Source organism: Callithrix jacchus, chromosome 14 (genome assembly GCF_049354715.1).
Source record: "Callithrix jacchus isolate 240 chromosome 14, calJac240_pri, whole genome shotgun sequence".
In the NCBI taxonomy this organism is placed as follows: Eukaryota; Metazoa; Chordata; class Mammalia; order Primates; family Cebidae; genus Callithrix; species Callithrix jacchus.
The window spans coordinates 24372850-24386129 of record NC_133515.1 but is presented as its reverse complement, the minus strand read 5'-3'; the positions used below and the strand labels follow the sequence as shown (position 1 = coordinate 24386129).

At 42.4% G+C, this 13280-nt stretch overlaps 1 long non-coding RNA gene across 1 annotated transcript; it reads right to left on the bottom strand.

Annotated features, from left to right (window-relative positions):
- Positions 1–1655: 1655 nt before the first annotated feature.
- Positions 1656–11834, bottom strand: LOC118147249 (uncharacterized). The gene is made up of 3 exons (XR_004733448.3): positions 9812–11834; positions 9089–9184; positions 1656–6402 (listed from the first exon to the last, which is right to left on the bottom strand). It is a non-coding gene; the product is annotated as an uncharacterized LOC118147249 (long non-coding RNA).
- Positions 11835–13280: the final 1446 nt, after the last annotated feature.

Sequence of the window (13280 nt, the reverse complement as noted above, 5' to 3'; positions counted from 1 at the left end):
AACATTTTCAGTAACTATTATTTCAAAATGAAGTTTTAAAAAAAGAAAACATAATGAATGCATTATAGTAAACTGCTAGAGTTGGTTTGGCATATTGATTGTTTTGTTAATTTTGCATGCAAATAAGATATTTAGGCTAAAGAAGAGAAGAATTATCAGGATAGGTAGATCCAAACTGAGAAATTCTTTAGTATATCACCTAATTGGTGATTTAAATTTTTAATTTCTTCTTGTTTTTCTCCAAATAAATCAAACAGTGGTCATCTTATAAATCAGAGACTCCCCAGCTTTAATCAAAAGTTGTCTATTATACTGGCCAGAAAATAAATATCCATAAAACAATATGTCTATGTACATATAAAGTACATAAAGGCCTTTATGGCTTCAGATAATTCCTAAAAATTTAGATTTTCTCTATTCTTAAGGATGTTTCAAAGCAAGTCACATAAAATATTTGAAAAACAAAGTGTAATAACAAATGTGCTTAATTCAACAATAGAATTTCTAAACTATTCACAAGATTTAAGTACAATAAGATTTTGGACAATGTTTAAAAAAATAAACAATATTCTGAAATAAATAAATGAATTGATTTAATGAATATGTCTCTCTACCTACTCTTCCTTTCCAAAATTGACTGAGCTTTTTGGAGACCTTTAGAATAAGTTTATTGAGTTTCTTTAAAAACTCAACTGGAATTTGTACTGGGATCATATTGAACTTATAAATTAATTTGGGAGTAATATGAGCACTTGATAATACAGTTGGCCATCTGTACTCATGGGTTTCGCATCCATGGATTCAACTAACTGTGGATGAAAAAGTATTTGGGAAAAAAAGAATGGCTGCATCAGTACTGAACAAGTATGTGTTTTTTATTCTTGTCACTATTCCCTAAACAATACAATATAACAACTATTTACATAGCATTTATACTATATTAGGTATTATAAGTAATCTAGAGATGATTTCAAGTACATAGGAGGATGTGCATAGGTTACATGCAAATACCATGCCACTTTATATAAGGGCCTTGAGCATTCTCAGATTTTGGTATCCATGGCAGTCCTGGGATAAATTCTCCTGCAACATTTCCATTTGTTCAGATTCTCTTCTATATCATTTTTATATCAGAAAATCTATGTAAGATTTTTTAATGTGTTCATATAGGTTTTGTGTATTTTTGGTTGTTAATCCCTAGATATATGCAGTATTTATTACCATTATGAGTAGTATTTCTTTATCATGTATTCTAGTTGGTTACTGCTGACAGAGAGAAATGTTGCTGGTGTTTCTAAGTTACCTTGTTTCTAACAACCTTATTAGTTCTAAATAACTGAACTCTTATTAGTTCTAATAGTTAATCTTTCTTTGTTCTGATAATATAATCTGCAAACTATGATCATTTTATATCTTTCTTTCCAGTGTTTACATCTCTCAGTCCTCTTTATTCCAAAGTATTTTCCAGGATCTCCATTACAACATTAAATAGTAATGAGAACTTCTGTCTTGTTACTGATCTTGAAGAGAATAAATTTAAATTTTCTCTGTTAGATTTTATGCTTGATATATATTTGTGATCTATAGCCTTTCACAGGTTGAAGAAATACTTTTTTACTACTAGTCCTAATTTTAAAAAATTGTCATAAATAGATGTTAAATATTATCAAATGCTTTTTATGCATCTATGGAGATAACCATATGGCTTTTTACTTATTTATTAATGTAATGAATTAGGGACCAATTTTCTAAATGCCAAACCTTCCTCGTATTTGTAGGGTAAATACAAATCCTACAGGATCACAAGAATACTTTTAATACACTGTTAGATTTGAAGAGCAGACACTTTATTTAGAACATCTTTAGTCACGTCCATAAGTGAAATGGTACTATATTGTCTATAACTATTACCTTTTTCTGGTTCTGAAATCAAAATTATACTCACCTCATACAGTAAGTCGAGCAACTTTTGTTCTTTTCTTTCTGAAACAATTTGTGTTGTTGTTGAAAGCTTGATAATAATCATCTGCAAAATTATCCCCGTCTAGGGCTTTTAGGAAAAGGAGACTCTAGAATGCCATTTCCATTTCTTTGTTATGTACTGGCCTCTTTCATTTAGGCTTTCAAATTATTGAGAGCATTTTTTTACCACACTCTTGTTTTATTTTGTGTGTTGGTGTTTTGTTTTGTTTTGTTTGATTCTCCTGTCTCAGCCTCCTGAGTAACTGGGATTACAGGTGCACACTGCCATGCCCAGCTAATTTTTTGTATTTTAGTAGAGACAGGGTTTCACTGTGTTGCCCAGGCCGGTCTCAAACCCCTGAGCTCAGGCAATCCACCTGCCTCAGACTCCCAAAGTGCTGGGATTACAGGCATGAGCCATTGCACCCAGGCTGTTTTTAAATATCTGTTGATTCTGTGGTCTTGCCAGTGCCCTAATGTCAAACAGAACATTTGAATAAATGGCTCTTTTCCTAAAGACACCCGCCTTTTCTTCGCTAAATGACTCTAATATGGGACAACAAGGGCTGACCCAGAGATAAAACTAAGTGAAAAACTGTATACAGCATGTTCAAAATCACTCCTCTGATTCAAAAACATTGCTATTGCTAATGAGGTGACCTCCCCAACCCATGTGTTTTCTTCAATTTAACTGACTGCTCTCCTGAAAATAGCCTTCTAGTGAACTCACCCTACTACTTGGTCATATGTAGGTAGAAATGCCTGAATCTTGGTTAGATTCTGATTAGAAGCCCCAGCACTATCCACATTTTAGAGTTGAACAAATAGGAGTGCAAAAAGTTTATCACTGTCAGGCAAACTTTCCACTTTTCCTAGTCCCTGATTCTTTCCTTGACCCAGGAAATATCCTGAGTGGAGGATAGTAAGACAGGTGGCTCAAGGGGACCCTGAGAGACAAGTTTCTAGAAGGATATTGCATATTTAAAGAATTAAAAGGAGCAGAAAGCTGGACCAAATCTTCTAATCACACAACAAACCAGGGACTTAACCTGGCTGGCTCAGTTCATTTTGAAACCATTCAAAAAGGAAGAATTTGGGGGCAGTAAAAGTCAATGTGAAACTATTATTTTGAGAAGAAATTCACTTCAATTTAATATGTACCAGTACCTCACTTATCTTACCCAGATAATTATATCTGTTCATTCCATCATTCATACATGTTTCCAACTGGAATGATCTAATACATTGTTATGTAAAGCGTGGTCCCTGTGTTAGAAGTGCAGAATGTCAAGCCCCACCCCAGACCTACTGAATCAGAATCTGCATGCATTTTTAATATGACTCCTAGATGATTTATACATGGAGTTTTTAGAAGCACTACTCTAGAACCCATCTTAATCCATGAGTTGCTATGAAAGAAACTTATTCAGGTGGCCATACATACTGTGTGCAGAGGGCAAGGCTGCACACAGAGACATTTTCCTGGAAGATGAAGGCGGCCTCAGGGATGGGAAGCTGAGGCTTACATTGTTCCATATCATTGCTGTTAATCTCTCTGCACTATTTCCCCAAATCCCAACTTAGGAAACAAGAATGAAACCCTATAGAAGTCACTTTACTTCTCTGTGCTTTGGTTTATTTACCTGTAGCTGAGGAACCTGGAGTTGCTCATCTCTGTAATCACTTAGAGCTCAAACTGTCAATGATTCTAAACAACCATGATGCAACTCAATGACTCCCAACTCTCAGTAACTGCCACTCTGATTTTAGTCTTCATCAACAGAGATGAAGGTTGTGATATAAGCAGCCATTACTCCATTTTACCATTCTGTGCTGTCACTGGTCCATTATATTTAGGTTTCTGCTACCATAATGCTACATAACAAACCCCAAACGTTAGAGACTTATACTTGTTTATTTCACTCTCAGATCTACGGGTGGCTGCAGTTCAATTGACCTCATCTGGGCTCAGCTGTCCTTCAGCCTTTGAGTCAAGTTCACTATTCTCCATGTTTGTATCCTAGGATGTGGGCTAAAGGTACAGTCCAGGTTATTCTTTCTTCAGGGCCAAGGGAAGGAGTTCCAAGAGGGCTGGCATAGGCTTGCCATGGTTCCCAAGGCCTTAGCTTGGGACTGGCTCCCAGCCACTTCTGCCCACATTCCCTTGGCAAAAATGTCACATGACTAAGCCCAAAGTCAAAAGGACAGGAAACTACAGCCCATCAATGGGGAAGAGAAGCCATAGCAAGAGCAGAAGAGAAGGAGTCTTCATAGGCAAATAATACAATCTAACCATTCTGACACTCTACACACACACACACACACACACACACACACACAGCATAGTCACAAAGTAAATTAAGAATCCTCACAGGTAAAGTGTACAATCCACCCATTCTGACACACACACACACACACACACACGCACACACACACGCAGGGCATAGTCATAAAGTAAACTAAGGAGCCATCAGGAACCACCTAATATCCTTGTGGGCTTCAGTAACTTATATAGACACAAAATGGGGATACAGCTGGGAACACTGGCCAACTCAAATGTGAGAATCAGATTACTTCTGGACATGCCTGGTCCAGCTATCTGTGGACTCACTAAAAGCCTTCTCCAGAAGGATCCAAAGAGACTTCCAAGAGAAATCACTCTAAATGAAGACAAAACAAGGCTTGGTGAGGTTAATCCAGTGACAGCATCTCAGTTATTAAATCAAAGAAGGGATTTTGACTTTACTATGATAGCTGTAACTTGAATTTGCATCCTGGAGCAGCTCCCATTGGCCTCCCATCTAAGCATCCCTTTCCAACTACACTCTGGCCACCATGCAAGGTGGTGATGTGAAGACTCATGGGCCTCTGGCCCCATAGCTGGCGAGTCTCTGCAGAGCAGCAGCAGCAGCAGCCTCAGCAAAAGCAGAGGAACAGCAGGAGTGGACTCATTGTGAGTCTAGGTCCATACTCAAAGAGGGGGCACTGTACAGGGCTGAAAGGTAATGCCATCTGTAACCCATAGGCTGGTGAGACCTGACATGGAATTCTTTTTATTTAAGGTCCACTCAGAATTACTATGACTGTAAAGCACAATGGGTATCTATGTAAAGACTGATCATTATTCCAGGGGTTAGGCTCAAATGATATTTGTGGGACAATGGCAGTGACACTAAGGATGGAGGTAGACCACAGGTTTTGGAGCCACCTAAGAACTGTTGTCAGCCAGCAGAACTCCACAGCCTGCTTCAGAGCCCTTGGAAGGAACTTCTAGAGATAAAGCAACTTACTCTTACACTCAAATATTTCCTGAATGCCTCCCATGACCCAGGAGCTAGATTCGACAATGAGAACTAAGCTTTAGTGGAGCTGTCCAGAGGTGTGGATTTCCTTGATGCCACTGGGGAATCTGGAAATAAAAGTACCTGGAACATGACATTTAAGCTTCTGCCATGGATACCAAGTTTCAAAAGTTGCTGGAAATAAAATCAGGCAGCATCAGAATGACCCTGGGCACCCTACCCAGGAGGTGACTCAGACAGTAGGACAGGTAGTGGGAGAGCCTCATCAACCCCGTGCAAAAACCATTTAGGCCTTGTGGGATCTGTCAGTTCAATGAGGATTTCAGACCAGAGGGTGAGCCTAGAACATCAGTAGGTAAAGCAAGGAACAGAAAGAGGCAATTGCCCAGAGATACCTTTTCTTATTTCAACCTTTTTTTGTGATTATGGTAAAACCTGAAAGGGTGGAGTCAAGATTTAGCCACACATTAGCTGTGAAACTTTGGAGACAGATGTCACTTAGCCCCTCTGAAGACTTGTCTTAGTTTAGATGGCATGGTCCACACAAGGACCTTGCTGCCATTTTCTATATGCTACAAGGTTGCATCTGACTCCTTGTGGGGGTCATCTGGATCCAAGTTTGTTGGAGAACCTGATATCAGATTTTCCCACCCAATATTCACCCCAGATTTTATGTCTCAAATATCATGCAAGTCTTTGTTTCTTTTCAATTAGAGAAAATGGAGGCAGGCCAGCCTGCAATGACATGCCAATGACATGGAGATGATACATACATGGAAGCACTTCGAGAAGTAGAGTTCAAAACTAGAATGAGCTCTCCACCCCACCCATCTCCAGAAGGGCTCAATACTCTAGGATATCCAAATTACAATCAGTGTTGCATGTGATCTCAAGTTTTGATGTTGCATAGGCAGGCTGGCCTCTACTGCAGGGTCCAAAATGAACCAGCTGGGTAAGGCCACAGACTCAAAGGAAGGGACATTGCCCACCTCCTCAGCTTGCTGTGCCCTGTGTGCTCGGCTCTCCTTCTGTTAAGGCACTTCCCATACTGTGCTGTTACTCTCTTCTACGTTCAGGCCCAGGCTTCAGCAGCCCTGCCTCCGCATTCCCTGGTGGGTACTGGAGCATCCAAAGGGCTCTGCAAGAAATGGGGCCTTGGAATCAGGCACTTCCAACTGGATTTGAACTCTGGTTTTGATTCTTTTTTTTTTCCTTTGCCCAGGGAAGAATGCAATGGCTCTATCTCGGCTCAATACAACTTTTGCCTCCCAGGTTTAAGTGCTTCTCCTGCCTCAGCCTCCCCAGTGGCTGGGATTACAGCCATGCACCACCATGCGCAGCTAATTTTTTTTTTATAGAGATGGAGCTTCTCCACATTGATCAGGCTGGTCTTGAACTCCTGACCTCAGGTGATCTGTTAGCCTTGGCCATCCAAAATGCTAGAATTACAGGTGTGCCTGGCTGGGATCTGATTCTTATGGGTCCTATGACCTTGAGCAGATTACTAAACCTCTCTGAATTCCAACTTTCTCATCTGTAAAATGGTGACGACCCCTGTCTCAACACATTAGCACAGATGTGACCTTGTAGCATATGGAAACTGGCAGCAAGGTCCTCAGCACAGGATAGGGGCTCAGATTGTTTTCCTCACCAGCAGCTGGGAAGAGATTGGGACAGGAAAGCTCTGGGGCCGAGTTCCCCAGGATGCCATTCTCCTCTCTGAACACCAGCACAGCTCTCTCCACAGAGCCTCATGTCTGGTGACCATCCCCAAATCGCAAGGATTCCAGGTCAGTTTGAAAATTGCCCCACCTACTGGGAATACAGACATTAGCATCATCCACAGTCTCTCAACAGCTGTGCTTAGAACTGTGTTCTCAAACTTCTAAGACTCCATGCCCTTTGAGCATATAATCAACAAATGCCTTTGAACACCTGCTATGTGCCAAGTACTATCATAGGTGCTAGAAATACACAAAAAGAAACATTGCAGTGTTGAATAATGAGAACACATGGGCACAGGGAGGGGAACATCACACACTGGGGTAGAATGGGGGGTGGGGAGCTAGGGGAGGGACGGCAGGGGGCAGGGAGGTTGGGGAGGGATAACACTGGGAGAAATGCCCTATGTAGGTGACAGGGGAATGGAGACAGCAAACCACCATGGCATGTGTGTACCTGTGCAACAATCCTGCAAGATCTGCACATGTATCCTGGAACTTAAAGTACAATAAAAAAAAAGAAACATTCCTTCCAGAGATTACGTGGGTATGGATAGGAAGTAAACAAAAAAGTAAAATTAAAACTAGAAAATAACTAATGTGTTTCATTTGAAAATAACAAGGGCTTTGAGAAGAAAGGAGTGGAGAGGAGTAAGAAGGCTAGGGTGGGGTGCACACTCCCAAATCTCAAAGAGGTCATGTGAGAAGGCCTCCCTAGAAGGTGATATTTAAGCAAAGACTAAAAGGAGATGAGGGAGAAAAATCATGTGAACACTAGGAGAAGTGCATTTTGGGCAGAGAAAAGAGCAGATGCACAGGCCCTAAAGCAGCAGCTTGCCTGTTGTGAACAACAGGTGAGGTACCCACTGCCCACACCCTCTTCAAGGGAGAGCTCCCTGCCTAGTCACTGGAGCATCAAGGTTAGCAGACGTTCTCCAGCTGTCAGCTCTCTCAGGATCAGCTTCTGCCACAGACAGCACCCTCCTTCCTGGGGCTGCCCACAGTCTGTGCTTGAGCAATGTGGGGCTTCAAAGATCTGGCTATTTGAGCCTGATGTGGAATATTCTGATGGACAGTTCCCATTCCAGAATGTCTGCTGGGCTTGAATGGCAATAGAGCTGCTTCTTCTAGTCCTGCTTCCTCCCTGTCCCTGAGGGAGTTGGTCCTTAAGAAATGTCTTTCACCTGCAAAACTTGGGTTTGCTCTTAGAGTAGAAATTGGATATAAGAGAGAAGTGGATGATTTCAAGGGTTCTGGTCTCTGAGCAACTATAAGGATGGAGGTGGCATTTAAGAAGACGGGGATGAGAGCCAGTAGAGCAGGTTGGAGGCTTGGGGCAGGCTTGGCTTGTGATGTCTGGTGGGCATGCAAGGAGAGCTGGTGCATAGGCCTATACCTATGCACAAGGGGCCCTTAGCTACACAAGTCCGGAATTCTGGGGAGATGTCCAAGCCAGAGACACAGGCTCAGGGTCATCTGCATAAAGAAGTTGTGCTGATTATTTTCCTATTGGCTCCAGCCTACCCTGGTCTTACTTACCCTGCTCTGTACCATATCACTGGAAGCCGGCCAAACTCTTCCCAAACTCTCCTGCCTCCAACACCACCTTTTTGGAATTTGAGGGTATGCATCCCTACCCTAGCTTTCTTGTTCCTCTTCACTACTTTCTTTCCAAAGAACTTGCTACCTTTAAATGAAATGCGTTAGTTGCTTTCTGGTTTTTGTTTCGTTCTGTTTTTGTTTTTGCTTTTGCTTTGCCTCCAGTAGGACCTGCCATTATAAGACTACCTGAGGTAAATAAGACACCATTCTGGTTTAAGTACTGGCCATGGTGGCGCCTCTTTAGCAGCTCCAGGACAAGATTCAGAGAGTTGGAAGAGAGGCGCCTTCCCCATCTTCTTTCCAACACCCTAAATTCCCTGCAGTAAAGACGTCCCAGCATAAAACACTACTACAGTTTAATGTGTCCCTCCAAAATTCATGTCCTAATCCCCAATGCAAAAATATTAAGAAGTAGAGCCTTTAGGCAGTGATTAGGTAAATGGGATTACTGCTTTCATAAAAGGGATTAGGACACTGACATCATCCCTTTTGCTCCCTCACCAATATGAGGACACAGCAAGAAGGTACCATCTTGGAAGCAAAGCGTAAGTCTTCATTGGACACTGGATCTGCTGGCACCTTGATCTTGGACTTTCTCTAGAACAGTGAGAAGTAAATGTTTATCATTTAGAAATTACCCAAACTGAAGTGTTTTGTTTTAGCAGCCCCAATGAACTAAGATAAGTGCCTAGAGCAGTTTCTGTTTTATTGGCTGCATGCTAATACAAGGGTGGTCAGTAAAACCATGTGATAATCTGCCACTGCCCATCACACTATTTTGATGTAACATGTTTAGTAATTGGTTTCCCTTCTGCATTTAGCCCTACTTTTCAAACTAGAAACAAGGAGATTAGCTAAAGGTATCTTCTGAAGGAAAGGAGCTTGGGTGAGAAATGTGGAGGGAAACTGGGAGGCTGAGCTTAGACACAATAGGTTCCTGCAGCAGACAGCATTTTCCAAAGATGGCTGAAACAATGTCTTTATCCCACATGTTCTTCTGTGGTATGACCTTGCCTTACCCCCTTCAAGATCTGGAGTCCTCTTTCTCCATCCCATTTCATGTAGGCAGACTCTGTGACTGTTCTGATCAGTGGAATATGGTGGAATTCTTTTATATTCTGGTCTTTTTGCTTCTATTTCTTCCCTCTTAGAATCTAACCACTTTGTAAAACTCACAAATACCCTGGTGATTGAGACTACCAGATAATGAGCAGCCCAAGTCACCTGGAGAGAGGCCAAGCATCACTGAAGCACCAGCCAGGTAAGGAGGAAAAGCGTCTTGGATATCCCACCCAGCAGAGCCTTTGGGAGACGCTGTCCTACTGCCATCAAACTGCAAGTGCATAAGACCCCAAGGTGCACCACCGCAATGAGCCAAATCAACCTGCAGAAACATGAGAAATGGTGGTGCATTTTTCGATTTATGCCAGTGAGTTTTGAAGTGCTTTGATATGCAGTAAGAGGTAGCCAGAAGAGATCATGTCTCAGGATACTCTTCACAGCTCCAGCATTGTTCTGGTCTAATTTCCCTGAATTGCTGATGAAACAAATGACAACCAGTTGGGAGATTATGAGTATCACTGGAAATTAATGAAAAATTGTAGATGTTTCAGCTAGTTGAGTGGAGCCCTAAGGAATCAAATCAAAAATGAAGAATGGGCGCAGCTGGCAGGAACAGTAACAGCAGCAGAAGGGAGCAAACATTCCAGGAAATAGGGTCAACTGCCAGTGGCTCACTAGCACCAAAGCAGCCAGTTGCAAGCCCTCAGTTCACAGCCCACAGCCCACCTGCATGCAAGCATCCTATCTGCAAGCATTCAGCCTAAGCAACCTAAAGTCATAAAACTCCCCTCCAACCCCTGCTTCTTTGCAGACAGCCTTCCCTCTACTGTATTGTCCATTGCTCCCTTGCAAAGTATCTCTCTCTTTCTCTAAATAAGTCTGCCTTTCTAAATTCATTATTGTCTTGATAAATACCTTTATCACCATGCGCTGGCCTCATACAGCCTTTAATCACGTCAAGTAGCATCCCCAAAGATATTTAACCTGAGGAAACAACTGCCACAAGGTGGCGCCACATTGCAGCAAGGGAACAGATGGATTTGTCTCGCAAGTAGTCCCCAGAATTGCTCACAGGCCAGCTGCAGGTGCTCACCAGGTCGTTTTATTAACCTCCTAATAACACAATTCTACATTTTATACTAATGAAGTTTGCGACCCAATTTATTGCCTAATTTGGGATTTTAAATACTAAACCACTGAGACTAGAAAAGATCCCTAAGGAGGTAGATATTGATTAAGGAAAGAGAAGGGCCTTCAGCACATGCTAATTATTTGAGCAGGGTTTCTTGATCTTGGCATTGTGGACATTATGAGCTGAATAATTCTGTGTTACGGGGACTGTCCTGGGCATTAGCAGCATCTCTAGCCTCTCCCCTCTAGATGCTAGTAGCAACACCTTCAAACACAACCAGACATCTCCAGACATTGCCAAATGCCCCCTGAGGAGCAAAACCACTCATGGTGGAGAAGCAATAATTCAGAGGACAGAGGATTAAGCAAAATCAGCAGCCAAAGCAGAGGAAACCAGAGAGTGGAGATAGTGGAGCCAAGGGAGGAAAGGTCCCAAGGAAGAGAGAGTGATCAATTACATCCAACAGCAAGTGCCTAAAGGTAGGATGGCTGTACATCTGCTTTCCTAAAACAGTTCCAATTTATATCTATTGTCCAGGTACAACTAATATGCTTCCTTTCATTTATTAGGAGTGTTGCAGTTTGGATCATTTATGTGTTCACATGAGTCAAATAAGAGGAGAGCAGAGACAGACAGCACTGGGTTTGGCTGGCCACATGGAGGCTGCTGATGACCTCAGCAAGGGTAATTTAGGTGCAGTGGTGGAGACTATAGCCACATTGGCATGTACTTTGGGAGTGACTTTAAAATAGAATAGGAAAAATTACAGAAAGTGGGTCTCTATAACACTTTCCATGGATTTTGCTATAATTAGGGATAGAGCAACATGGAAGAGAGATGGAGAGGGCGGTGAAGATGGGAGGGACAGCTGCATGATTCGTGCCAGTATAACTGGTCCGCTGGAGAGGAACCGTGATGATGCAGGAGCTTGAGGGGACTTACTGAAGGCAGACACATTCTGAGTAGGTGGGGAATACAGGATGAGTGCATAAGTAAAAAGGACTTGGATGGGGCATAGTCAGCTCACCCCAAGTGACAGTAGGAAAGGCCAAGGGTGGGGGTGCCATGCTGCCAGATGGGCAGAGTGGTGGCAGCACATGGGATTTGTTTCTGGTTGCTTCTGTGTTTCAAGTGAAATAGGAAACAAGGTCATCAGCTGAAAGCAACATGGAGGTGTTGGAGGTTAGCAGGGAGAGGTGTGAGATACTCACCTAGGGACCCAGAGGACTGAAGGAACTAAGTAAAATGCATAATGTGTTTCCAGGCAGCACTGGGGCATATGCAAGTCTGGAGACTGGAAAAGCATATTGACATGTAATACCGTGTGTGTGTGTGTGTGTGTGTGTGTGTGTGTGTGTGTATTTTTCCAACCTCCATCAGCCATGCTGTGCAGGTGCTGGCACAGAGCAGGGATAAGACTGGACTCAACCAGGGCTGTGGTTTTGCCACACAAGGACAAAAAAGTAAAAGGGACAGAAGTGTTGACAGTGGCTGTGGGGGAGTGATTCCAACAGGCCTTGGAATGTCATCTGGGTAATAAAGGAATGAGAGCCCTAGTGAGGTGAAGAATGGCGAAAGGCAGATGACTTAATAGATTGCATAAATCAAAGGATTTTTTGACTTGGGATAAGAATAAAGAAGTTGGAAGGTGAGGTTACAGATTAGGATATTACAAACTAGAATTAAGGAGGGGCTGGAGTTATTGGTAATGATCGGACAGTAAGTGGCTAAGTTAGGGAATCATTACAAGGTCATTGGAGGGAAGAAAGTTAAAGACCTGAGAGGCTGCTCTCTTAGAAGGAATGTTTATGTGTGTATTGAACCATCAAGGATTGCGACAGGATTCTATTGGAGTAAATGACAGTGACCCTCCAAGAAATGAAGAGGAGGAACAGGAAGGTAGTGAACGACTGCCTGAAGAGGGAACACTAGAGGGCGGTGGGGATTGGAGCTACAGCAGTGAATTGGAGGAGGAAGAATAATCTGGAAGCATCAAGGAAAACCTTATTCCATCCCTGGGCCCTGTGGCATAGGAGTTGAGGGAGGAAAAAAGAAAGCCACCCCTGGAAAGGACTAAGATAAAGCAGTACCCTCCAGCAGAGCCAGTTTTCAATAAGGGCAAGTGGGCGAAGAGAAAGGTTAGAGAAGGGATACAGAAACATGCTGAGGATGAACCAAGCATTCCAGATTCCAGATACATCCTGGAAGAGCCCCTGGAGATGGAGAGGAGTGGATGGAATTGGAGTAGAAGATGCAAAAAGCCATATTAAAATTACAGTGTGAGAGATAAGGATGGCCAGGGTTTTTGATGCAAATAAGGATAAAGAGAATAATGAATTTCACCCTCATTTTCAAAGACAGAGAGCAGCAGCAAGGTTGCAAGTCTGAGGAAAATCATACTCCGTCCTCCTCCAACATAACACACACATTTATAAAAACAATACACAGACTTATGGCCAATAAACCTCAAAACTGAGAAGGATTATTAAATTTAAATGT